The sequence below is a fragment of the Manacus candei genome, unplaced genomic scaffold (genome assembly GCF_025592945.1).
Source record: "Manacus candei isolate 608988 ecotype Guabito, Panama unplaced genomic scaffold, ASM2559294v1 h1tg000002l, whole genome shotgun sequence".
Classification (NCBI taxonomy): Eukaryota; Metazoa; Chordata; class Aves; order Passeriformes; family Pipridae; genus Manacus; species Manacus candei.
In genome coordinates, this window is record NW_026138050.1 from 5,082,172 (window position 1) to 5,109,603 (window position 27,432).

At 42.4% G+C, this 27,432-nt stretch overlaps 1 protein-coding gene across 4 annotated transcripts in view; it reads left to right on the forward strand.

Annotated features, from left to right (window-relative positions):
* Positions 1 to 27,432, forward strand: part of MAD1L1 (mitotic arrest deficient 1 like 1) — a 352,477-nt gene that overhangs the window by 197,597 nt on the left and 127,448 nt on the right. The gene's annotated exons all lie outside the window — the stretch shown is intronic.

Here is a 27,432-nt window from a genome sequence, read left to right on the forward strand (position 1 = left end):
CATGAAGTCTCACCCTCCTTGAAGGAGGGCAAGGGTACCTGCAGCAGATAAGTGGACTGACTGTTCAGCTTGCTGTCACCCTGGGAACAGCTTTCCTGTGCAGAGGAGGGGCATGGGAGTTGCTTCAAACTTTTGTAGTGTTTCCTCTTTGGAAGGTGCTGGAGCAAACAAGAACCTGAGCCTGTTTGTTTAATCAAAGCCCATCCTGCTATAAACAGTTTATCTCTTCCTTCTGTTCTCTCTGATACACTCAGCAATTTTAGTCTCTTCACTTTCCTTTCTTTTCCTCTTGTTTTCCCTGTTTTTGTATAAAATGCCTCATGGTAGAAAACCTGCAGATTTGAAATTACTCAGATTTCAGACAGACCATTGATTTCATCCTGACATCTATTAGAGGTGAATCAAATCTTTTTTTTTTTTTATTACCAATTCCTGGAGACAGGAGAAGCGACAGCTTTGATAAAGCGGGGAGCTAAGAGCTGCTGAGCATCTCTGCTGAGCCATGTTTAGTGTGAAACCTGTCACCCAGCTCTCCTTTAATTGGGTTTCAGTCATCAGAAGGAGATGAAGGCTTTGGGCTGGTGTTTGGATGCTTAGGTCTCCAACAAACACAACAGCAGCTTTGGTTTCAGGGCAGATTACAATTCAGGTCATGTTTAATTTGCCTGCATTGTGTTTCAGTGAATACTGGCTTTCCTAGAAGGCCTGACCAGAGGAATTCCCTATTTTCTTTGTGATGTCTCAAGACATCACAAGAATCTGCTTTGTTTGCTCATGCTGCTCTTGAGATGCCAAGTCTTGAGTAGCAGGTCTAGGAAAGAGAGATCTGCCAGTCCCTCAAAAGACAAGTATTGTGAGCTGAATTCAGGTAGTCCTGCTCTTACATCTACTTTGCCAAGGCTGGGGACATGGCTTTAACTCTGTATTTAACAGGAGGTAGCTCCCCCTTCCTTAACTTCTCACTTGACTTGTGTCTTAGAGCACTGGATGCCAAAAGCAGCTCCTTTGAAAGGAGGAGTAGAGAGGAAAGTGCAATTAAAGGAATATGTGAGCTGAATGCTAAACTGTCAGTGATCAGTGTGTGCCCACCTGAATGGCCAAGAACTCCTCAGAGGGGAAAACATCAGCCTTCCCAATTTTTATTCACCTTGAGAATCGAATATCTTGACAGGCCAAGCTTAGAATGGCTCTTTTAACAAACACACTGAAAGAAGGTTTGTTAGAGTGGAACCCACAAAGTTAAGGGTAAGCTTAGAAATTTACCTCTTCTGTCAGTGCTGAGCAAATATGCTGAAAATGTCATTAGACACTCAGATAAGGTCATTGAAATGTTGCTGGTTTGACATGTTATTTATTCCCATCTCTGAAAGAAATCATCAGGAAATGATGGGTTAAAATAAGGTCCGTATCATGAAGGGAAAAGAAAGCAAGATAAACTATGTGCTGAAATCACAAGGAAATTTTACTGAACAGAAAGATGACTGAAAGGACAAACATGGGAGAAGCATGGCTTCAAATCAAACAAAGTAGGATGAGGGCAATTTCTGGCAAATCTTTATCTGCAGTTTCTTTATTTTTTTAAATGAAACCTCTGAGTCTGGAATTGTATCTACCAAATGAAAGATACATAGAAGGGACATATTAAAGCTGTGAATTTGGAAGGGGCAGGTTGTAGAATTAAGGCTCTGACTGCTTTACATTGGACTGAAGTCTGTTGAGTTCCAAAGCTGCGTGTGGTGCTTGAAATCTATGGAATTACAGAAAATATTTGGTAACTAAAAATGTCACTTTGACTGTATTGCTGTGTGGAAAGGAGTAAAGTTTCAAAAATGTTTGCCTTCTCTTCACAGAATCACAGAATCAATTAGGTTAGAAAAGAACTCTAAGGTCATCAACTCCAAGCTTTTATGCCACATCCAGTGTTTTTCCTAAACTCCTGCAGGGATAGTGACTCCTCCTCCTTCCTGGACATCCTGTTCCAATGTTTAATCACTCTTTCTGTGAAGAAGAGTGATTTTGTATCTGAGCATTGGCATATGAATTTTGCTGATTTCTGCAAAATAGGCTACTCTGTGAGCAAGGGACCCTGATGGACTGTCCAGAGGGCAAGCGAGCACTTGGAAAAGTGCTTTTGTGTTGTGTGACTCACACTCCTTGAGCTCAGTATTAGCAGGTGAACTGACACACTGATAGCTCTCCCCAGCAGTGTATATAACATCTGACATCTCTTTGTATTCTGTTCTTGTGTGGGGACAGCTGTGAATTATGCCTGAAGGTGCTTTCCACCTCCACGCACCCCATCTTCCAAAACCCCTTTCCTCTTGACACCTGGCTGCAGGCTGCATTGATTTTCCTTCACTGGTATAAAGACTTTAGCATGGATATTACTCACTAGTCAGGTCTTTACTGCTAATAAACCCCTCAGATTACAAAAACACAAGAGATGTTGAACTGTGGAGAAATGACACCCTGTTAAGGGTGTCCAGGACATTATCTTAAGGAAAACATTTGAAGTGTGGCTCAGGAGAGGGATTCAAATAATATGAAAAGAGTAGGTTTAAACAGACAATTTTATCTTCCTTCCTTACCCTTCTTTTTTCCCATGAAGCAAAAAAGACTTCCAGGAAAGTTGGGCTGTCAGTGCTTACCCCATTGTGGGCAGAGAGAGATTTCAGAGAAAGGTTTGGTTTGTTCAGTTATCTGAAATGATCTCCACTGTCCTCCAGAGCTGCTGATGGAAAAGTGCAGCTCCATGCCAGGAACAAAAGAGACTGATCAAATCAGTGCTTTTCGGATAAAGTGGGAGGAAAGACTTGTGAGGAGTGTTCAATTAGCATTTCTTACTGCTCGGAGCCTTGTGTTTACAGGCAACCAAGCGGATGTGAAGTGTTCCTTATGCAAATACTACTCTCCTGCTTTTCCTGCTCTCCTCTACTCTTGGAGCTGAAGAAGAGATTCTTCAAGGTTGGCTGCTTCAAGGAAGATTGATTAAAATCAGCTGCAGTTTGACTTAATTGGATCCATATGCTTGGAGAGGGAGCAGGACTAGTTAAAGTCCTCGTAATTAGTTCACAGCTGGTTGGTGAGAAAAATCAAACTCCAGTTAGAGTTCAGATAAGTGGATCTGTATGGATAAAAGGCAAGGAGGGGGTTGTTTTTTTCTTACACTGAGATGTGTTTGGGCTTGAAAATCACCTCTAGTCCCATAGCCAAGCTAGCAGTCTAATCCCTTCTAGCGTGTGCATGTGTATTTATGAGGCTAAATGGAAGAAGTCTGTATTTTCTTGCTTGTTTCTGAGTAAAAGGAATCATCTGTGGATGCTGGCAGTCAAGGAGACCTGAACAGGGTGGCAGAAAACTGGGGGAGGATCTCAGGGACTAGGCAAAACCCAACAAGGGTAAGTTTTAAAGGGTCTGAATAGTCCAACTTTGAGTGTGATGCCTCTGCTCACAGTTGTTTTTGTTGTGTTTGGTCTTTCTGCCAGTAAGACAGCAACAGTCTTAAAAATGCAATATTATTGGTAAACATTGAAATAACTGATTTTTGCCTATTATCTCAAAGCTCAGAAAGAGTTGACTTAACTACATAGTGGGGGGACAGTAATCAGAAAATTTTCCCCAGACAGAAGCTGGTATTTATGCTAAATTCTGCTGTCAGACTAGAAGGGATCGAATTCCCTATTACAGTGTCCTTGAAGGAATTGCCTGCAAAAAATATACTCCACAAAGTATTGAGGGTATTTTTTCCTTCTGGCATGACTTCATTAAGGTATTTTGAGGTGTTCATTAATGCATGTGCAGGAGTTCCTTTCTAAATGTCTAACTTTGCTATTGTTATCGACCATTTTACATTTTAAGATATTAATCTGGTTAAATTAAATCTTAGATTTTTCCAGGCCTTAAAGTGATTATTTTTGCACAAATTAAAACATAAACCACTTGTCCATTTCGGTGGTAGTTGTGCTCTAGCTGTAATGATTGGAAGATAAGAGAAAAGCAAGTTCTGCAAGCAGAAATATAATAATTTTTTTAGTAAGAGTAGCTGACATAATTGGTACAGTTTGATACAAATAGAGTGAGTGTCTAAAGATTTGCTCTACTTGTCTACTTTAGGTCATTTTAATTGGCCTGCCTAAGCTATCAGGAACTTGTGATGGTTGCTCCCACCACAGCAGGAGGCTCTGCAGGGAGAGTAGGTGAATGCTGGGTTAGGTTCTCCAGAAGTCAGATGTCCATAAGTGCTGAAAGTGCTGGGTATCCAGAATGTTCACTTTTTTCTCTTTTCCCTTATCTCTGCAGCCTTTGTGATTGGGCTGGTCTCCTCCTTATTCTAGTACTGTATTTTGATGGACTAACAAACCATTTGGGAGCCTGTACCCCAAGGGAAGGTGGACAGGGAATGTTTTTCCTCTTTAAGCATTAATGACTCATTTTATGTTTAGGGCTTTTGCAGCCAGGCAGTGACTATCTTGGAGTTAAGAACCCAAGGCAAAGCTGAGGTTATTTAACAGTCTAACTGTTCATTTTGTGACCAGTGAAGAATGATGAATGAATCATTGACACTGTTAAAAAATTTAAAGGGGCACAGTCAACCTTTCAAGGTTCTCTGATTGACCTCAGATGCTCATGAGTCTTCTTCCTGGATTATCTCCATGCTCTCCCTTTTCATAAACTTCCTGTCCTTTTTTCTTCATCTGTGCCTGCTGAGGTCTGTGTTAGCCTCTGTGGCACAGCTGGTCCCCATTGAAAACCTCAGGTAGCCAAGTTCAGCCCTTTATTTTTCTGTGTGTGTGGGGGGGGGAAGCTTCTTTAAATGGTTTTGGACAAACCACTTGGCATCTCTTCAGTCAGGTATGGCTTTTGGCAAGGTATAGGAACAAATTTATGTGGGCTTCAGAAGGACTTAATTATGAGATAGAATAGCTGAAAATATGCAGCAGGAGACCCAGTAGAGAGAAGATGAGGGAGAAGTGCAGGTCCAGGACTGCAGAAGGTCATATCATATCGTGCTGCCCCACTCACCCAGTGCATTGAGTTTCATGGGAGCATGTGGGAGTGGAAGAGGAACAGATTTTATCAGCAATAAGCTCATCTCTTACAGGCAAAGATTATCTTCTAAATTTCACAGGCAGCAACAAGGGTTTCACTGACGTGAGGAAGTGTATCTGCTCAAATGTATATTGGCAGAGACCACCCTGTGGGTCACTCCACAGTTTTGCTCAAAACACCAATGAAAAACATGTGATAAACATCTGTGGTGCCTTGGTTAAATTTATACCATCTCTATCAGTTATTGATCCAGTAGCTCAATTGCAGCACAGACATTTCACTTGAGGATTGGCATTTGTAATTCCTAACCTCGTTGTAAAGGTATTTCCAGGTAATTGGAGCTACCTTTACATTTTCAGGAGTCTCCTCATGACCTAAATGCCTCTGTTGCTCACTGCATATAGAAGACATGATGGGTATTAATTTATGACAGATCAGAGATCTGTAATGCTTGCATAGAACACTGGAGCATATTCACACAGCAAGTTGGCTGAGATTGCAGCAGGGACCAAGTGAATCTGGTACTGTGGGTGACAACAGCACTGGAGGTGGGATGGCACCAGCAGTAACATGCCAGGCAGGGTTAGAGGAGCACATGGAGTCACCCAGCATGTCCTGGTGGCTGGTGTGAGCAGCACCTGTGCTGTTACACCTTCATTTCAATTATCACTTGAGCTAATTAGTTGAAACTACGGCCAGACTGCTGCGTGGGTGTCTCTGGTGTTCACAGTGAACTGCTAAGGGGATGTGCTAAAGTGCCACCCAAATGAATGGGAGGGAAAAGAGCTTCCCCATTAATGTGCCTATAAATTATGCTAGAAGGATTATACCTGTTATTTGGGAGAAAACATCATGTGTCTTGTGCCACGTGGATTAGGTAGTGAAGAATATCCCAGAACTGGTGTAACACAGAAGGAGTGTAGAACTTGCTGTGATCCAGCCCTTGGGGATTACGTGACACTGAATTAGCTGGGGCTATGCAAATATTTGTACATGTTAATTCTAAATACATTGCAGTTATTAGAATTAGCAGAAATTAGAAACATTCAGTGGGAGTGGAGAGGAGAAGCATAAACGTGTCAGCAAGTTGTAGTTTTGTCATTAGGTGGTTCAAGGAGAAGCTGTTTGATGGCCTCAGTGGCCCTGATAAATATGATGTGCAAAGTGGATGTCGAATAAAACAAGGACACGCTCAGAACAGACTTGCTAATGTTTGTTAACATCAGGGACCAGGAGTGCACAGATTCGCATTTGTGCAGGGAAGTTTTACCAACATGCCCTTTAAAAAAAATTTTTTTAAAGGAATTCACACATTGAATATTAAACACCTGAAGCTCTATAAATTCTGCTGCCAGAGCTGCCACCGTATTGTTTATTTCATGCAGCACCTTTCTCAAAGTTCTGCAGAAACTGATTAACATTTGCATAATACATTTAACACGAAAATCCAGAATAAATTCATTAATGTTCCTCTGCCGCTACCCTTGAAAATATCAGCAGTTGTGTGGCATCACTAAGCTCATTAGATGAGCAGAAGGGGAGGAAGGGTGAGTGCTGGATTTCCTGAACAGCTCTGAAACAGGAAAGGTCAGTGCGCTGTGTCAGTACCTGAGCGGCAGCACAGAGACCTTGGAGCAAGCAGAGAGGGAGCTGGGGCATGGGAAATGTCCTGCTGGAAAAGGTTGCTGTACCAGTACACATGAAGCACGAACTTTAGGAGGTGCCATCCATGCTAGAGTAGAAAAATCAGTGGTGAGCACAAAATGCAGATGAGGTGCTGCTGCACTGAGGCTGTTCCTGGAGCACGTCCTGTTTTGCAGGGGCAAACACTGGGAGATTGGTCCAGTCCTGCTGTGGTACAAGGAAACTGGCTTGGAACAAACCTTAGTTTTCTGAGTGGGTGTTGCAGAATGATTGATGAGGTTTTAAAAGTCCTGCAAGACTTGGTTGCATGGCAGGGTGTCACTAAACCCCTAAATCTGGGGTGTTCTGTATGTGTGCACTGCTTTCATGAGAGGATGGGGACAGAGACGCCAGTCCTTGGTGTTCTTGTTTGGTAAAAAGATCAAAGATGTACAAAAATTAGTAACTACAGCTACACAGTCAAACTCAGAGTTGAGTATGTAAAATGCCCACCCAACAACTTATAAAGTGAGCTAGTAAAGTAGTATAGTAAGCAACAACTCCAGAAGGCTCCTGTGTGTTTCACTGATCCCCAGAATCACCCAGTGGGTGAAAGCCAAGGCTGAGGAGACAGACATAACCATTTTAAAATGAGACTTCACTTTTAAACTCCTCTAATCTTACTTATCATACAGCAAAGAAAAAGCAAAGTTTCAGGAAGTGATAAGAGTGACTGTCCCTTTATAGTTTTCTTGTTTTTCTCTGTAGTCATTCGATGGCACAAATTAGTTTTAAATTGTTCTTTCTTCATTTTCCATTGTTTTTCTGCTGCTTTGAATTCTGCTGCCATGTCACAGAAGCAAAACAAAAATGTCATTTAGACCTGTACAGCAAATAACACTTCGCGAGGTTTGTTTACTGAGGCTTTGTGTTTTTTCTCAGGTTTCTGTGAGTACCACGTTCTTAAGTTACAGCTCTCTCCACTTTGGGCTTTTAGCTTTTCATTACTTGTTATCATTTCAGCCTTTGTTTGATGACCCAATTATTTTCGAGGTTTTTGATTAAAACAAAGTAATAGGTCACAGTTTCATGCTGCCCTGGTCTTTACAACTTCTGCTGCTGTGGTCTGGCTTTTTGCCACTGGTCTTTGTCAAATCAAAGTTTTCCATAATATTCTCCAGCAGTTTTATTCTTCTGATGAAGATACTCTGGTTATGGTGCCACATTTTTCCTTTACTACTCGGTATGCGGAAAACTCGACACCATCTCTTGAGAGACAGAAGACCAGGATGTGTTACCCAGGTTATGGAAAAGAAATAAGTCAGAGTTTAGCAATGTTTTTTGTGTGTGTGATGAGGGGAAGAGGAAAATCTGCCTGTTTCATGTCGCAGTGAAGAGCAGGCAGCGGTTGTAATGATGTTAAAATAGACATGAGGAGATGGGGAGATGCTCTGAGCTGAGCCCCTGGTGGAGGTGGCAGCTTTCATCAGAGAAACACATTTCTTTCATGTGACTTCTGCCAGGGGGATCCAAGCATGTGAGATGTTGATAAGTTATCTTACATATCCCAGAACTCTTCCCTTTGATCAGACTGACCTACCACCTATTTGACACGTGGAGGCACAGATTTACATTAAAAAAAAAACCACAGTTTTCCCTGAAGAATTTTATCAAATAGTAGGAGGGAAACTTGACGTACCTCTGTCACTCAAATGCTTTGCATTGAGCATTCACTCACCAGACCAGGCTTGGGAGGGATCAGAGCTCATGATGTGCCCAGGCAGACCCAGGGGGGTGTGGGGAGAAGTAACTCCCCAATGTCAGAGCGTCTCTTCCAGCATTACCCTGAATGCAGTCAGATCATGATACAGTCTCTTCCTAGTCCAGATTTGCCTCAATTTCCATTTGCTGTTATTTGATAAGACTTTAGAGAGATGTAGATCCCGACTAGTCAGAAAAAAGTAATTGTTTTTGACAGCTTTCCTACCTAGATTTGAAAGACAGGTAACAGTGGAATGGAAGACGATGCCTAATTTAGGTAGAAAGGCTGTTCTCTGTAAATGAGGATAGATAGTTGGGATGGCAGGAGAAATGAAATGCTGTAGGAAGAGTATCTTTTTAAAAAAATCAGTGGTGTCACACGAGGTGGTTCTGTGTGTAGAAAGGAGCAGAGGTGTCTGTAAAGCCCAGTTGTTTTCCATACAGGTGGGAGTGTTCCCAGGTGTTCCATCACATCTGTATTTACCCGAACATGGGGTTCAGCTCCATCAGGAACTCTGCTGCTTCCTCTGATCAGCACTTAAACCCCACGTTTCCTAAATGATGCAGAAGCTCTGTGCCTGTTCTTTGCATTTTTTGGCAGGACATTTAAAATGAAATAAAAATTCCCTGAAAGCTGTTGTGCATGTTGGACATGACATAAGATGTTCACTTGAGATTGTGACCTTTTTGAACAAAGACTCTGCTTTTGAAAAGTGGGTTCATTGTGCTTCTGGCTCTAGTAAGATGAAAAACTTGAAAAAACAGTAACATGAAGGCTGTGCAGCAAGGATGAGCTCTCCAGAGGTCCTCTTGTGTATTTTTGGTTGTCTTCCAGTGGATACATTCTTTCTCTCTGTGCAGTACTACCACAGTTGCAATCAGTAGTAATTACAGAAATTTTCTCATTTTTATGAGTAGGGGGATGTGAAAAGCTCTTGACAGCACCCTCTGCAAGGGAGCTCAGCTGTGGAGCTGCCTTCCCTGTAGATCCATCACAGCTAGAGTTGCTGACCTTAAGGTTATTTCCCAAGGAGTCAGGGCTTGCTCATAGGTCAGTCTGTTCAGTGAGCAAGGAAAAGTGTGATTAGATATGTGTGAGCTCTTATGATTAATGTTTACATGGTGAAGCTGCCTGAACATTTAAATACAACACCAGGGAATTTAATTATATATATATATATATATATATATATATATATATATATATATATATATATATATATATAAATATATATATATATGTTTACAGACAATTATTAGAATGCATGCTGTTGTTTTTAAATGTAGACATGACTTGATATATATGGGCATAAAATAGGAGTGTCACTGAGATTGTTTCAACAGAATCCAACTGGAGTGTGGTCAGAGGGATGGTAAAGGTGGCCAAACAGGGAGGGAAATAACTGCTCAGAAGGGAGAACAGACAGTGGGTGTGGGCTGTGGCTTCTTCCATGGCTATGCTACAATGGCAGCTGTCAGACTGTTCCCCTCAGGCTCACAGAAGTTGAAATGAAGGAGGTGGCAGCATCATAAACATTCATTAGGATCCTCTTCAGGTGGATGGTGGGAAGGAGCAGTGATTGTATAATATGAAATGATTTCCCCAGTGCTGCCCAGTGGCTGTGCATAAACAGTAACTTCTAGGGCCAAGTAGTTTGGGGATTGAATGTCAATGTCTTTTGACCTTTCTGCTTTCTCAGAATCTCTGATATCTTCTTAGTGTGATGCTGCTGTTGACACTTCTTTAAAATGTCTTAGACCTGCATCTGTACCTGGAGATTTTTATGTGGTCCATTCTCTGAGCATCTCAGAGAAAAAAATACTGGACATACTGCAAACCAGACCTGTCAGTCAATTCACCAGTGTATTCCTCCTAAGCCTGTGCTTTCATCCCTCCTGTCTCAGCTCTTTGGCTATTTCGTTCAACTTAATACTCTTTACTGATGTTCCATGCTTCTAGGGGATCAAAAAGATAGTCTGAGTCCTTTAGATATGTGTGAAAGTTAGAGATGATGCCCTTCTACCAGTTTACTCAATGATAGCTTGAAAACTTGTAACTAGGCAAGGCTGTTTCTGAAGTATTTATTTCGTTAGGCAGACAGCTCAGGAAAATGTTGAATTTGCTGCTTGGAGCAGTTAAAGCCCTTCAGAATCCAATAGTTTGCCCCATAGCCATTCCTCTTATTGTTTCAGTTTATCCATAAATCTCTCTTATTCTTGTAAAATCAAAATGAAGATGAGATGACTCTCCCCATCTGAAAAGATTTCAGTACTGCTTGAAGTCTCCTTGCACTGGCAGAAAAAAACAATTGAGCTTTGAGCTTGAACTGAGAGACAGATAAGATCACCAGGAGATTTCCACAGTAAATGCAGAATATATTCTTCTCTAATGGATTCTTAGTGCTGTCTGGCAAGTAATTGAATTGCTTGGGTGGGAAGGGAGAGGGGACTGGGTTGTTGTCTTTTTGTTGTTTGGTGGTGGGTTTTTTTAAAGCTCCCAAATTTTGTGAGGGTAGGAAGGAAACAGTTGTTTCTCTCTGCATGAGACAGGATGTCTGTCAGACATAGGGTAAGCTAATTAAGATGTCACTATATGTACATGAGGGTGATGAGGCAGAAAGGACCATCACTTCCTTGGTTCAAGGGGCTTGTCTGTGTCTTTGCTTTTATCTACTCAGTGTGAAATCTGCAAGTAATTCGTGCTCTGGGGGTAGAAATGGGGCCGTTGGGTAAATCTGGGCTCTCTCTCTCCCCCACTGGAGTAAAGCAGAAAATAAATCCATTCTTGCTCTGCTGCAATTACTAAGGCAGTCTGACTCCAGCTGGGCCATAGCAAGGATGCTGGTTCCTGCTGTCCCGCCCGTCGCCAGCACTGCTACGCTCTGTCACCACAGCAGTGCTTACAGAGGGTAGCACTGGCTCAGCTGGGAGGTCTCCACAGCCCATCTCTTTCAGGGCACAGCACGTGAGGGCACAGAAGCAAAGCAGCATCTGCCTCTTTCCCACCCTTTTGTTTAAAAGTACGAAGTATGTCCTGATAAGCCAAGGGAATGATGGAGAGAGATAATAACACACCCTTTGGTATATTCTTTGGAAACACTCGATGGCCAAGAGGTGGTCCAAGCCTTACAGCCTGCATCATTGAAAAACACTGAACAACAGCAAAAGGGGGGGAAAAAAAAGGGATGATCATCAGGGAAATTGCTATAATGGTAAGATAATTAGAACACAGAATGATTAACATTAGTCAGTGTGCTGCATTGGCAAGGACTGTGCAAGTTGACATAATAGGCTTCTTCCATATCAAATGTGCAGTTTTTCAGCATTCAGTTTAACACTTTCATGTGACTTTAATAGAGTTCACAGCTGAAACAGGCGTTTGGCTCTCATGTGACATTGCACAGTATCTTTCCTCTCCTGTGGCTACTAGAAAGGCCTTGTTTCTCCTTTGTGTCTACTGATACTGAAGGATAAAAGCGCTGCCCTCACCGTGAAGTCCTTCTGCATTGTTTTGAACAATAGCCTGATGTGAGTTCCTAGGCATACTCTTCCTGCTGTGCCTCATGGAAATGGACTTCCCTTAAAAAAGGTCTCTGAAATTCCAGAAAAAGGTTGTCTTCTTCTCAAGGAGAAAATATAAGGGCTTAGGATAACCAATACTGACATTCTCTTCTAAAAAATACTTTTATAAATGTCCATTGCATCAGAAGACCCTGTGTTTGTTGTCTTCACCCTACTGCTTGCAGATTCCCCCTACCAGCCCTCACATGTGTGCCCTAGTGATTCCCTTGGATTTGCCAAAACTAAACTGGTGCAGGAAATGAGATTTAGCACCACATTTAATAACTGGGTTTGTAGCCTGATTGAGTTTGGAACAGAACTTTGAATGCAGAATGACCTCAGTGAAACCCACGTGGTCCACATCTCTTACTGGTCATTGCAGAACAGTAAACATTTGTTCTCCTTCATTACTACCAACACCACTGGCTCAGGGACCAGGACATCGGATGTTTTCTCTCCCTCCATTTTCCCTGGTTTCTTCTGATTAGGCTGGTGACGTTTTCCCAGGATCTGCAGTGGCTTTACCTTTGCTTTGATTAGACGTGGGCTGGTGTCTGTGTTGGGGCACTTGCAGCACCGAGATCAGATGCATCCTTCATTGCAGCTGATAAAATCTGATGGTGCTCTGTGGCAGAAAATGCCCTGACCTCATAGTGCTTTTTTTTTTTTCTTGTACTCCTTTACTGTGTAAATAAAAAAGTCCTTTTTCCTTAAACTGTGGGAGAACACAGTGCCCGAATCCCCCCTCTCCGCTCGGTGCAGGGCCCTCGGAAAGGAATTGCAGTCACGCAGCTGTGCGGTGAATATGTAAAGGGTGTTCTGTGTGGTTTGTGTTTTGTGGATTATTTTCTCACTCCTTTTGACCCTTCCTCAAATGAAATTCCTGCACTTCATCCGTTCCTCTGGGCTGGGCAATCAGCAGCTACGATCGAGGGCTGTAAGGAGGCAGTGGTCGGGCATACAAAGCAGTCGCATTAGGACTGAGGAACCAGGACTAATGGGGAGCAAGGCTGGGAACAGAGACAGAGAAATATGGCAGAATAAGATTCATTAGGGATCAGATTCAATAACTGTAAAATGATGAGAAGTTTATGATCAAAGGCTTACTTCAAGCATTTTAATGACACAGTCATTTAATCCGTTTAAAGCAGATAGATAAGGAGTTAAGTGAAATCTACAGCAGTCGCCTTTCTGAGCTGTTTATGAACCTGTTCCAGGCTACAGATCACTGTGAAAGGCACAGGATGGATGCTTGCTGTAGTAATTGAATAGTATATAATGGCCTACCAGGCTTTACAGGCTGATTTACATACAAGGTCAGTAAAACTTAATGCAAACACTTGTGGTTTGTCTTATTAGTGTGTGTGGTTCCTCTGCTGTTTTTAATGTGTACACTGCTAGCAAGTGTACTGAACGAAGGAAAGGGCAGAATTATTTTAAAGCCTGTCTGTATCAGGATATTTAATTCCCAGTGGGTGTATCTCCTCTAGAAGGAGGTTTGGTATCAGCTGTTATGGTGAAAAGATTCAGATGGTCTCCGACACTCAAACCCTGAGATCATCTCCCACAGGAATTACACATCTGAAAAAAGCCAGAGGTGTCAAGGGGGTACAGAAGTTGTTTCTCATGTTGTCCTACCCCTGTTGCACTTGTACCACCCTCCGTCCCTCTCTTGCTGACTCTCCTCAGTTAGTTAACTTCCTTCCCAGCTTTTCTTCTCAAACATTTATAAACTCTTTGGACAGTTGGATGGCACTTTGCTGCCTGTGACCACTGAGTACAGCTGAACTCAGTCCCTCGTTCTCACTGCCTTTCAGCCACTTGGACACCACAAATTTACAGCTGGAGTCCTGCGTGTGCCTTGCAAACTGCACCTTTTTCTATTTCCCAAGTAGTCATTCTCCCCTTCAAAACTGTCCCAACACACACACTCCTGGGATTATAATGGAGCTAACAGCTCCTACGTCCCACATTCTCCTTCCACAGGGGAGTCCTTCCCGTTTATTAAGCCCTTAGTCCCGTGCACACACTGCTGTGGAGGAGCAAGCAGAGGGGGCTCTTTCTCTACTCACAGCTCGAGGCTTGTCAGGCTGCTGAAAGCAAAGTAGTGGCTGCTGCTGCATTGTTTAAGGCAGTGTTACAGCACGGTCTGTGCGTGATGCAGACACGGGATCAGAGCTGGTGTCAAGCTGGTGGGGAACAAGGAGAATTTCCCAAGGCTCCAGGCCATCTTGTTTTCTACTTACTCAGAAAGTTGCTGTCCCGCAGTGGTATTGATTAATTTTAAAATAGGGAGGTGATAAATGGAGAGTTCAGGCGGTTCTGGTAAATGTGACTGCAATGGATGAAGGTGTTTAAATCGAGCCTGGAATATCTTCCCTTACCTCATGCTGGTTTTCTTGCTTGTCCTAGGAGGGATCTGCTGACGTCTAAGAGCAACAGCACAGTCCCATGGAGGGACCTTCTCAGCTCTTTTCACTTGTGCTTTGCACAGAAACCACCTGCATCCTCTTCCTCCAGCTTGCCTCTCCCACAGCAGCTCTCTTTCTGCTGCGATGTTTGGGATGCCTGTCACAGCTGCTCAAAGGCTGTGTGTGTCTGAGAGAGACCAGCCAAGGCTGAAGATTACAAATCCCTTGCAGCAAGCCCTGGCAGCCAGGCTGTAGATCAGGTTTTAAGCAACCTTGGGTCCACTGTCAGTCTGCACGTTCCCATTTCCTGAGAGAGAATTGGAAAGTAACCTGCTTGTTTGAAAATAAGTATAATTTGTCTTTTAAAATGTTAGCACTAGCAGACAGATCTCTTGTTACTTCACTTCCCTCTTGTTCTTCAGTGTCCCTTTTTTTTTTCCAGCTACTGTTCCTTCCCAAGAGCTTAGAGACTGAGCACTTGAGAGCACTTGTAGGAATTAATATACAAAAACATGGATTTTAATCCATCTTCTGCTTCCAAGTACCTTCTTTTTTGCGGGTACCTGTTACACTCCATTTTCACATGACTATTTCAGTGAGACCTGGACTAGCAGCAGCTGCCCAGATGGGGACTGGCAGTGCAGCACAGTGACTTACCCACAGTAAGAGTAGTTTTCCACTCCCAACCCTGTGTCAGGGACACAGAAATGAGTCAGGAATCTCCTGAATACAAAGGGTTGACTGGTAGTAATGCTCACTATTCTGTGGTGGTAGTCTAGCAAAACCCATCCCTGACAGAAGCACAGGCCAACAATAGGGTTGTCATAAACAAAAAACTCAGGACTCAGGCTCACTTCTTTACTTATTTATAAATATTTGGTCTGGAAAAGTAAAACCTCCCACATGAATGTTTATGAGGGGTAGAGGCAGGAGAGAAAGCTCAGCAGCAGCAAGGAGAAGATGGTTCCACAGCAGAGCTGGGGACTGGTAGCACTGCAGAGTTTGGGGATGTGGCTGTTTCATTGACAGACACCGGTCTGGCAGGCAGGAGGTGTGATGCAAATCCCAACTCTGCTGTGGGTAAAACAGAGTGTAAATAAACTGCTTTGGTGGAATTTATGGATAATTTCCCTGAAACCTTGTCCCTTGTGCTGCGAAGGAGATGCTCAGGGCCTTGGCCACAGCAGTCTCTGTTGGCACGGTGTGGTTTGGAGAACACAGAGGGAATGAAACAATTCTAAATGAAAATGGTTTTTCCAAATCCACCAGGTTTGGTACACTGTCAGATTCTGTCACAGTTCAGTTTGCCTGGAGCTGAGCAGCTTTGGCCCCTCTTGGGCACAGCTGGTTGATCTCACAGACATCGAGCCCTTGGACCCCGAGCTCCTCCCAAGGAGGTTACATGGACTGCCTGACCCAAAATTTGCTGACCTTCTCATCTGGGAGAGCAGCACTCCTGGTTTCACTGGTTCTTTGCCTGGCAGTGTTCTGTTTTGAATAGGAGACTATCTCATTTAACAGCTTTTGAGAGAGACAAACATATTTTGTGTGTGGTTTAACTTAATATACAGGCTGCAGAGCTGACGTGAAGGCACTGATCAGTTCTTACAGTTGAGATAACATTCAGAAAACAAATTAGAGTTTGCAGTTGGTACAGATCCAGGCAGAATTCATAAAATTGAATAGTATTTTCAAGTTCAGTGTGGACAAGCTCATTACTGATCCAGAGAGACTAGGCATGTATTGAGGAATTAGGGATGTTTGGGATTTTTTCTCATTAGTTTAGAGAGGCAACCACGTTATGGTCTCCTGTGGGGCTTTTGCAATGTGGATTAGAATTACTGGCAGTGTCAAGGAGGTAGTTGGGGGGAACCAAGTTTGAGATTAGTGAGCTGGGTTTATCTATTGCAGTGAAGTTGGCTTTCTCAGTGGGTCAGCTCATGATGTTCCATGTCTTTCCTGAGGGCAGAACCATAAGTTTTTAGCTGTCTGAACCTGTACTTGTTGAACATGAGGGACCACAGTCATGTTGTTATTGTGACACGTGCATGCTAGGGCAAACATAAAATGGAATTTCAGGAGGAAATTGTGCTTGTTCAAGATGTTTGCTTCCCTGCTCCCCTTCCAATTGTGCTTGTTCAAGATGTTTGCTTCCCTGCTCCCCTTCCACTCTGCAATCCTTCAGGTGCCTCCCCAGAAGTGCTCAAAACTTGATGGCAGGTGCTGCCTTCAGAGGGCAGCTGTGGGAGATAGATGGGGAACTGGCAGCAGGATGTTAGATGGAAATGAGAGAAATAGTTTTCATTAAAGCTTTGGCTTTAATGAAGATGAACATGTGTGCAGAATGGTTATTTTACAAAGAATGTGTACATGTGTGGTCAGGAGTGACGTAGATAGAGATGTGTTTGTGGTTTTTGACTTCTAGAGATTTCACATCTCATCTTTGTTTCTCTCTTCACCATCTCCCAGCAAAGTAGTTCTTAAATTGACTTTACTCCCTTTAAATCAAGATGGAGACTCCCTAGTTTAAAGCCTTGGAACCAAGAAAGATGGCAGGTGACAAACCTGTTTCCATTTTCTGATTTTTTGCCCTCATAATTACCAAATTACCCTTGTAGTTTTCCAGTGAGCTGGATTACATCTGTATGGATCAGCATCCACGTGTTCAAGTTGTCATTATGACTGTGAAAAAGACTTTTCCTTTAGGGGAAAAAAAACCCACAATCTCAGTGGCTGGATCTTAAGTGTCATTCTAATTTTCCATCACCTGAGAATTTGAGCAGCTCTGCCACTCTGGAATATTGAAATGAACATAGATTTGAAAATATTTTTATATTTAGAAGCATTGATTCTAATATAATTTCTCTACAGATTAAAACTCTCCTTGAAAAAGATTAAACTGTCAGTGATAACATCTAGGTTCTTGTTATGTCTAAGAGGAATAAATGCTGAAGTTACAGAATTGTCTGGAGGCTTATAAAGTAAGAGGAGGAATTAATGATATGAGAGAGAATGGATAAAAGTATTGGATAACAATTTTTTGAATAGGAGGAAGTGGAATGAGTTGAATTTTAGGTTTATGGCCAAAAAGAATACTCATTTAGTCTGATATAACACAAAAATACAGTTTTAAGTGAAATCTGCCCAGTGACTTGTGGTTGCTCCATAGACTCTTTTTAATAAGATATCAAATATTGATTTAAAGACACCAAGTAATAGACAATGTATTAGTTTCCCTGGTTAGCCATCCCTATTAAAAATATATATTATTTCCATTTCTGTGGCTTCACTGTGAAGTGAAGCTATCAGGTTCTCGCTATGCTTTTGTTTGCTACATTAAAGAACCATTTAGTGTCAGATTTCCACCGAAGACCCTGATCAAATTGCTTCAGCCTTCTCTGTAGCAAATGAAATAGTTTGATTTCCATTTATTTCTCAGTGGAAGACGTGGTTTTCAGACCGTGAATCATTCATGGAAGTCTTCTCACAACTTTGCTTAATTTTCCACAACCCCCTTACGCCTTCACACCTCTCCTGGGCATGTTATCGCTGTAGGGGTCTCATCAATGTTGCCTTCAGGGACAATATTGTTTCTTTACTCCTACTTAATGATACATAAAGATCCTCACTGTTCCTTAGGTTTTTTTCTCCCCACAGTATTAAATTAGAGGTAATCCTTAGTTATTAACTGTGGCCAAAAGCTCTCCTCACAGACACTGTCTTCCAAAAAGCACCTGCTGTGTTGTGCACCTGAGACTATTCTGTGCTCCAGGATGTCTCACAGTGCATTTGAATTCATGGGGAATGATTGTGCCCAGCACAATCAGATTTCTAAGTTATCTTTGTGGGCCTCGTTGTTTGCTGCAATTCTGCCTTTGTGTTATCTGCATATTTTGGTAGGGATTTATTATTTTCTTATGTATCTTAGTGAACGTGTGCTGCATACAATCAGCCAAAGAAGCAATTCTTGTTGGAAATGTCACTATTAGTTCAACAGCTTTTGGGCCATTTAAAAATTGCCATAGTCTGATTTTCCATCATGCTGGTTGTAAAAGAAAATGTGATTTTGATACCGAGGCAAATATATTACAGAATTCCTATTCTGTTATGTCAACACAGTTATCTTAGTTAACTAGACTTGAAATCTCTTCAAGTCTGTTTGACAAGACCTGTTTTCCATGAAATTGTGTTACTTGCTTTTTCTGATCTTTTCTTCTAATGGAGCCATGTATCAACCCTGTCTTGTGAGTTAAGGAGATTCAGTTTGCTGCATTCTGGAAGCTTCATGAAAAGTGAACAAGGCAGCAGATAACTCGATCTGTATGAGGCGAGCTGGTTAATCTCATTTTTCAGTCTTCACAGTCTATTCACCAGCCAGTGCTGCCTCACTCCAACTGCAGTAAAACGTGCAGATCAATACTGCCAATGGGTGATTAGCAAGTTGCAAACTTCAGTAAGCAAATACATCCTAGTCAAGGCTTGAAGTTGGAGAAGAAAGTGGAGAAGGAGTGATTGAGTGGGCTGAAATAACGACACCAGATATTTCCTCTGAAGTGAAATGTAAGCATTGTTGAGCTCTGTTAAGCAAGATGATGGCAGAGATTTGTACTCCTTTCACAGTGATTACAGAAAATACTTTTTTTCTGAAATCACTAACATCAAATGTGCTTTTCCCTTATCACCTCTCTTGATCTTACTTTTTTTTTTTCTGTTGACCTGCTGGAGGATAAAAGTGTCTCAATTTATGCAACTGAGATTTTTATTGTTATTCTTGAGACCACGTTTTGCTGGTTCACTCGGATGAATTCTGAGGTGATGGTCTACTAGTCAGTCTCAGTTTCGAGCAGAAACTCTCTGGTTTCTGTCTGTATATTCCAGACGCACCAAAGGCAATTTTGGGGTTCTGCTCATGAAAACAATTCAGAATAAATGCCTTTAGCTCCCTCTGAGACAGGGAGTGCAACTGAAGTAGCAGTAATTTTAAGGTATTAAAACTGCATTAAAAACAGAACAGTGACTGAAATATGAAAAAGGACCAGGTAATTGCTACAAAGAATGAAAATTGCATTCTCCGTAGCAAATGTGGTCTGACCCCTGAAAGTCAGGGTGATTGTGTGCTTAAAGATGCCTCCTGAAAATCCGTGGTTAGAGAAGTGCAGGAAGGCTCTCTTTCAAGTTCCAAATGAAGTTGAAAAGATGCCTTCTCAACTGCAGCCAGGCTGTGTTTCTGAGTTATGCATGTGTTGTCTAATTAAAACTTAATGGGAAAGAAGTAACTACCGCAGTGCAGGAGCGTGTTGTGGTAGCTGTTGTGTAAGGCTGAACTGTCCTCTCCTTGGTGGTTTGTTGTACGAGGGCTGGAGAGCTAGTTTCTCACTGAGAGACACTAGAAAGCTGGAATTTCTTCTCATTCACGATTTTCACTCCTAAAAATGTTGTGATACATGTTGGCAATGAGGAAAGTGATGATAAAAATGAAAGCCTGAATTTTATACGGCAGGAAGTACTGTGTTTTAAATGAGGTTTTGGAGGATCTTAACAGTTTAGGGGTTGACCTGGCAGTCATAATTCTGGAAAAACCTGACAGTAAAATTTGAAATCATTGCCCCTTCACATCTCTGTGCAAAATGTGCTGGTTGCTCTCCAGTCCATTAGCACAGTGACGTAAAGCTGGTGAAATAAAATCAAACAGGAGGCAGGACAGTTGTATTTCAGACCATTAAGTCGCGCACTGTTGTTCGGACAGTTTTGTGTCTACCAAATATATTTCAAGATAGATTCGGGCTGGGTTTGGCTCAACTTTGTAGTAGTCTAAGCTTGAATAAGGAAGATGTGTTGTTGGGGATGAAGTGATGTAAGTCAGGTTTAGTATGTTTGACAGAGTCATTTTGCTGATGGGTTGCTGATCCCAGTGTGATGTTCTTAAGCGTTTTCCCATATGTTTAGCTCATTTTGCATTTAATTGAAAAGGGATGAATTGTAATTGAAGCTTTGCAGGCAACCAAGAAGTATTTCCCCCTAGGGAAAACCAAGAAGGTGTATTTAAGCAGATGGTTGTGCTGATATAAGTCACCACCTGGACAGTCTCACCCAGCACAGGGGGTATAAAATGGTGGGGGATGCACCTTATGTCACCTACAGAGGTGCAGCTTAAATTGTAAAACCTGTTCTCATGCCAGAAGTGTTTTTCTTTTTGTCATAGGAATAGAAGGGTTTAAACTGAAACTTTGCTCCATAGCCAAGGCTCAGGTGGATCCCTTGTGCCACCTGTGGATGTCTGCTCCTCCTCTCCACTCTGCACCATCTTACCCTGTGATGTTAGAGCTTGAAATTCCCCTTCTCAACCCAAGAGTTTATTACCATATGGAGACTTTCTGGGTCTCATCAGTACAATGGGTAAAGCAAAACCAAGTTACCAGCTCTTCTTTCTCAGGCCATATGTAACTAGTGAGGAGTATTGATTTAGTTTTGATGTGATGTCGTTTATAAATATGCATGAGGATTTAGGGTTATTTAACTGTGCTTTTTAATTCTCCTTGCATTGCTGACTCTTCTAGTAGAGAGTTTCTTTGTATGCACAGCAAGTTGCTCTGTGACAGCCCTGTTCTCACTGCCTGGGACCTCTCTAATGTTTGTTAATCCCAAGTCTGTAGAAACTTTTAATGTTCAAGGAATAAAAGGACACAAAGTGATGCCCTTCTGCATAGGGACTAAGGGAGCAGAGTCCAGCTCTCTGAGAAGCAGGATGAGGAAACTTGGGGCCAAAAGGTAATCATCACAAAGTGGGGAGAAGAAAGGAGATGTAGGAGACCTTTTTCATGCTCCTGGAGAAAGAGAAAAGAGCTCTTTTTGTCAGGAATCTTACAACTTGCTTAAATTAAAAAAAAATTAACCTGGTCAAATGGTGAAAAGGGAGAGAAAACCAAACATTTGTCTATTTGCCCTGAGGAAATGAAAGAGAATGTACCCTCTGAATCGATATTTGGGTGGTTTAGATACTCAGATTTCTTACTTGAGAAAGAGCAGAGCAAACAGAAGAGGGTTCTGCCTGTTCGACACATCTAAGTGAACCTGCATTAACTCCTCCTGGTGAATAATGTAGATAACTCTGTGGATAACAGGATGGTATGTACATGGATATATGTTTTTCTGGGACGTTGGAAGCTCTGTATCTGGTCTCTCATATTTCCCTCGACCAAATTATCCATTACTAGAGGACTTTCCTCAGTGCCTGGCCGGACGCTGAGGTGATATTGGGGAAGATGAGCTCTCCCCAGGGGCAAGGCAACCTCCACATTGCTGAGAACAGAATTAACTGACAAAAAGATGAAACTTGGCAGTTCCACTGTAGCTGCTCTTCCCCTCAGTGTGTTGCAGGGACATGTTTTGTTTCCCTCATTCTCATCCTCTGCTTGGCCAAAGCAGAAGGCGCGTGGGAGGCGATAACCTCTCGCAGTGAGAGGCTGCAGCGGAGCTTGTTTAACCTGGAACACATTTGCTGTAAAACCCACTCAGACACTGCCCGGCTGCTCCAGGAGACTGTCAGAAATGAGTCCTCCAAACCCTTTGCGTCTGTCACAGTTTCTGTAGGATGTGAGAGGGAACTTGACTTGCTCTTTAAGTGGAAGTGCTTCCAGCTGGAGGCTGGGAATCTGTTAGTGACGGCTGGCGAGCTCAGGGGTGCAGCCAAGGCACCTTCCTCCACTGAAAGGCAAGGGTTTGCTTTGTACCCTGCCAGGTCAGAATTATACATGCAAGGACATATAACAGTACTTTTAGATGTATTAAATTACAGGATCAAAACGTCCTGGTGTACGTGGAGCCTTTAGGAAATTCAGCATTGCTGTTAAGGGTGTTGTGGTTGACCTCAGCATCCAGCCTATGCCATGTGTTTGCTGTACAAATACACAGTGTGATTGGCAGCTCTTCTTGTCACTTACTTTTCAGGCTTTTATATGCTCAGATAAACTTTGATGCTTCCTGCCATCAGATCATGATGGCTTTTACATAATTTTTAATTATGCATCTTTCTTTTTATATCAGATACTATCTAAAAAAAATACCCATAGAGGTTTTGCTTTTTGCTAATGAGATCCATTAACTGGAAAATCCTATTACATTGCAGTTTCACTTCGCTTTATAAAGTCTTTAAAGTGGGACCTCTGCTGTCACACTTCACTCTGACTCTTCCTGTCTGAGTACAAAGGGTCCTAGCCTGGCACAGCCACTTTGTGTTGCTTCTCTCCTCTGGGATCTCCCCTTGAAATCCCATCTGAATTGACTCCAAAGTAGAGCTTTACCATGAAACACAGGATTACAGAGACGTTAAAGCAAGATTTATAGAATATTGGGAGTGGTGGAATATCTGGATTGGAGTAAATACCACAAAAACACCTCACTTGCAGCATCTTCTGTCTTTCTGGTCTTCTGAACAGTATCTGTATGTGCATGCTGCAGAATAATAAACAGAGCAGCAAAGAAATATAGTTTTTTTTTAAAAAAAATTAACTATGTACTTCTGTTGAAAACCTAGATTTGGTCTGACACCTCTCAACAGTGTTTTCAACCAAAGTTACTTCATTTGTGTGGGAAAGTCGATAAAATGTTTTTTGAAATTCAGATCTGGGAGAGCCAGCACTTCTCACCATATAAAGTTAAGTCTTATCTCTGAGAAAGAATTTTTATAACTCACGCTATAAGCTCTTTGGGGCTGTTTCCAGAACCTGTGTGCTTTTTATTTTCAGTGTCTTTATCAGAGGTTTTTGAACCAGCACAGGTCTCCTCTGCACGCTACTAGACTGTAAATAATAGGAACTTTTTACGGACTTTGTTCTCTGGAAAGACAGGAATCCTTGACTTGAAAAAACTAGTGTAGAAACCCTGGAATTCAAATCTCTAGGTGGTAACAAACCATCCTAGAGCAGACTATGATTTTCTTCCATTTCAATAAAAGGAAGAGCAGCAATTGAAAAGGACAGTGAACATTTGAATGCATTTTTTCTTCTAAATTATCCCAAGTCCATGCCATTCCATGTCTCACTGTCCTGACTCTTAACCTTCTTGTCACGTTTTTGCATCCCAGACCTCATCTGAATGCCTCACTCAATGCAAATTATAGTCTTGCATCCTCCAGGGAACAACACATTTGAAAGGGGTATAGAGAACAGATCTCCTTTTAAAACTGTACCTGAAGGGCTTCGGCACCACTGTGGAGACATTTTATTTTATTACTCCTATTGCAGCAGTGTCCAAAATGTGCTACATGTTGTACCAAACGATATGGTCTGGTGTTAGAACAGTGTGATTAGAGCTTTTTTGTCTGTGATACAGACTCCAACCGCCTCCCTGTCTCACTGCTAATTTGCTGTAGATGCTGCGGTGAAAGAGGCCATAGGGAAGAATATCAATGAGTGTGGGTAGTGTGGAGGATCCTCTCAGGAAGGAAGAGAAAAAACCCTGTTGAAGCCTCTGTGGGAGGAGCAGCTGATCCAGGTGTTGGAGGTGGCATTACTGATGGAGTGGAGAAGGGGACATGGGGTTACTCATTGCATGTGAGGGCAAGGATCTGAAATCTTTTGTCCTGGTGGAAGCTATGGAGGAGTTACTGGGGATGAACAGACATAGCTCAGGCTGACACAGATGTCTTTACCCTCACTGTTCTGGAAATGGGTGTTCAGGAGCCCATAGGAGAAAGGTTGCCTAAATTAAGGGGTATGGGCAAGAGGTCACATCACCTGGACAAGGAAAAAAATATTCCTGTTTTGTGGAAGAAGAAATAGCAGGCCTTGGACTAAGTACTGGCTAAGAAAAGGATAAAAAGCTTGCCCAAATGAATTTCTGGTGCCAGGTTTCAGGGTTGTGTGTGTGCAGATGTTCACACAAAGATGATGGTGAGAGAAAGAAGGTGGGGAACTGGCAAGAGACCTGGTGGGAACAAATGAGCCTTTTCCCAACATCCAGCACCTTCTGTTTTTCTTTTTTTTTTTTTTTTTCTCCCAACTGTTTCTGATTTCAAGCATGCACATACTGGCAAAGCTGCAAGGAGCAGGTGGTGGTTGTTGCTTATTTGTTAGTTTGCTTTGTCTCATCTTTGCAATCCATTTTTGTTAATACAGCTCCTGTTCCACAGGCTTTAAAGATCCCTTGGTGTAGTTATCTTGTGTGACAGAGGGAGCCGGGGCGGGTGAGCGTGCTGTGCTTTGTGCACTGGGTACAGAGGGAATTCTTTGGGATGCGGTTTACTTTAGGTTTTACTCTAATCACTTTAACAAGCCTGAGCAAAGAAACAAAAAGAACAAAACCAAGAAACAGAATTTCCATTAAAATGGCATTTCCTGAGGTAGGATTAAGCTTTCTGAAACTGCCTTGTGCTGGGTGCAGAAATGCCTCCAAAAGGCTTTTGTACAAGAGAGTTGAGTAACCAATATATTTTTTTTAAAGCTGCTAAAGTTAAAATAAAATACAGGTAGACCCAAAAGAAGCTGCTCACCTGTATAGCCAGGCAGACTCTAGTTAATAAGCTACTGCAGCAAGGGCTATAGTTGTCAGGGACCTTGCATGTGCCTTTCAGGTGATAAATTCCAATTTTACCTTCCTACTGTTTTTTTGTTCTCCCATCTTTGAGTAAAATTTCCAACGGGTATTGATGCAGGACTAACAGCAGACAATTCTTGACATAAATGCTGAGCCATTAACTGTAAGCTGAAGATAAACATGTTCAAAGACGACTTCTAATGATATGTGACTTCTCTGCTTTCATTACTCAGAGAAAGCAACGGGGTGTTTATTAGCTGTGTGCAAAGCCCATGTGGCTGTGTTTACCCACAAATACCACATGTTTTCAGGAAAGCCAAACGGTAATTCCAGAAACCTGAAAACCTTGGGAGAGGTGTGCATTCCTGTGGCAGCTTGAACTGTGTAAAGGATCCATGGTCAGGAGGAGGCGGCACTGGATCCCAAGAAGAAGCTTGCAGGTCCCCAGAAGCAGCATCAGCCCTTTTTTTCCCCCAAACAGTTGTTTGCTCACTCCCCCACCTCGGTGGTGCCTTCTCTTGTGCTCAGCATCCTGTCACTGCAGGTGTGGATGGTTGGGCAGAAAGTCCTGTCTGTGGTTACCAGTCTCAAGTGTTACTGACCAAGGTCCCTGAGTATCCCCTGGCCTTCATCCCTGTGCTTGTCTCTGATCTCCAGGGTCTTCCTTCACTTTGAGTGCCTTTCCTCCAACCCGGATTGTCACCTTCTTTGCAGACCCTCTTCTTTCTGGGATCGCTTCTCTTTTTGGGAACCCATCTTCACAGCACCACATTTCTTTCTGGAACCCCTGCTTCTCCCCATCCAAGTAGCCTAAATCATTGATCAGCTTCTAATCAGCCTCCTAAGGCTGATTCTGTCTCATGTCTGTCTGTCTTTGGAGGGCTCAGGATGTGCCACTTCTCTTTTAGTCCAGGATTTACCAAAATTTATAATCAGGCTGTGCCTGCAGTGAGGAGGTAACATCCTTTGCTGGAGAGTTCAAAAGTTCAATTTTGGACATTCACCACCTGCATATACCCAATTATCTGCTGTGTGTTAGTGTTCACAATTTAAGCTAGTTTTTGCCTACAAGAACTAAGAAGTGGAAGCAAGAGCATTCCCTGGCCAGTTGGACGCTTTTCAAACACTCCCCTTCCACCATCCCCCCAGCTGATGCTTTATGTTTTATATTTGTATACAAGAAACTTTCCCATCTGTCTCCCACAGCTAGATGCAGACTTTATTTCCAGTGTTCTTCCAAGGTAACTACTGACCCATTTAACGCTGATATCATCTACTAAGCTCCTTAAATTGTTTCCATTTAAATTCTCAAGTATTGTGAATAACTCATCCCAGTCCGGAAACCTTGGAGATCTCTCTTTGAAGAAGTCAGCACGGAAACAAAATTCCTTGGCTGGGGAGGCAGCAGCGCGTGCTGCTCGTATTTGGACGGCGCTCCCCGCGTGCGAGAGTCGCGCGAAGAAGAGACGGTCCTTTCCTTGAAGAGCTTCCAATCGCCAGCCTTTTCTCAGCAGGGGCAAGCACAAGCTGTTGTATTGCCAGCGAGCAGCAATTTAACTCAGCTGTCCATATGCTCCGCCAGAATTTATTGTGCTGCTCAGAAATCACAATCTTTTAAGGTTGATAGATACCGAGACTGTGAAAGAGATAAGGCACTTAAACGCGTGTCAGCCTCATCCATGGGTTTTGACAACTTTGCTTTAGAGGAGCATTAAACAGGCGGAGCCTATGAAGAAGTCAGTTGAAAGTCTTTGACGGTGCCTGCTGACATTGTATCCTGACAGTCGTTGCCTTTTTGGGATGTATGGACTTCTTTAATTTCATTAGTGATGTTAGATAAACATATTCACACCAGTGGAGACTATTCCCTTTGCTACCAGCTCTGCCTTCTGATCAGAAATACCTGCAGAAGATGAATAGACCTTAAATGGGGCTGTTAAACACTGAACGTTTCATCAAATGTAAAGTAGTCCACATGGTTTTAAGTACTTTATTCTTACCTGTGTGCCTGTGAAAGTGAGTGGAGTAGAGAGAAAAGCTTTTATAGCTCCTGGAGAAAGACATCGCTGAATTGGGACTGTGCAGTTTTCAAACAACCAGGAGGAGAGATGCCAAAATAAGTTCATCCCTTTTCAAGGTGCTGTCACTGGCAGCTTTCATTGTTCTTCTAAACAACTTCTCTTCTAAAGGAAAAGTTTCTGTTTTCCAGAGATTAAAGCAGTTCTGTCTTCATTCATTGCTTTGGCACTTGACTGATTCTTCCCTAATGGGCAGATTACTTAGGAAGTTTTTGAGCTGTAATTTCAACACGTAGACCAACATGCTGACTGTTTGCCAATAATATAGTTTTAAAAAATGACACATAGCATCAGCACAATTATCTCCTCAGGGTGGTTTTTTCAAGCTGGGAGATGGAAGTGAGAAGGGAGGCAGCAGCATCTGACTTGAGCTTGTACCTCTGTTCTAGATGACAAATTGGCCCTGTTGCAAATTC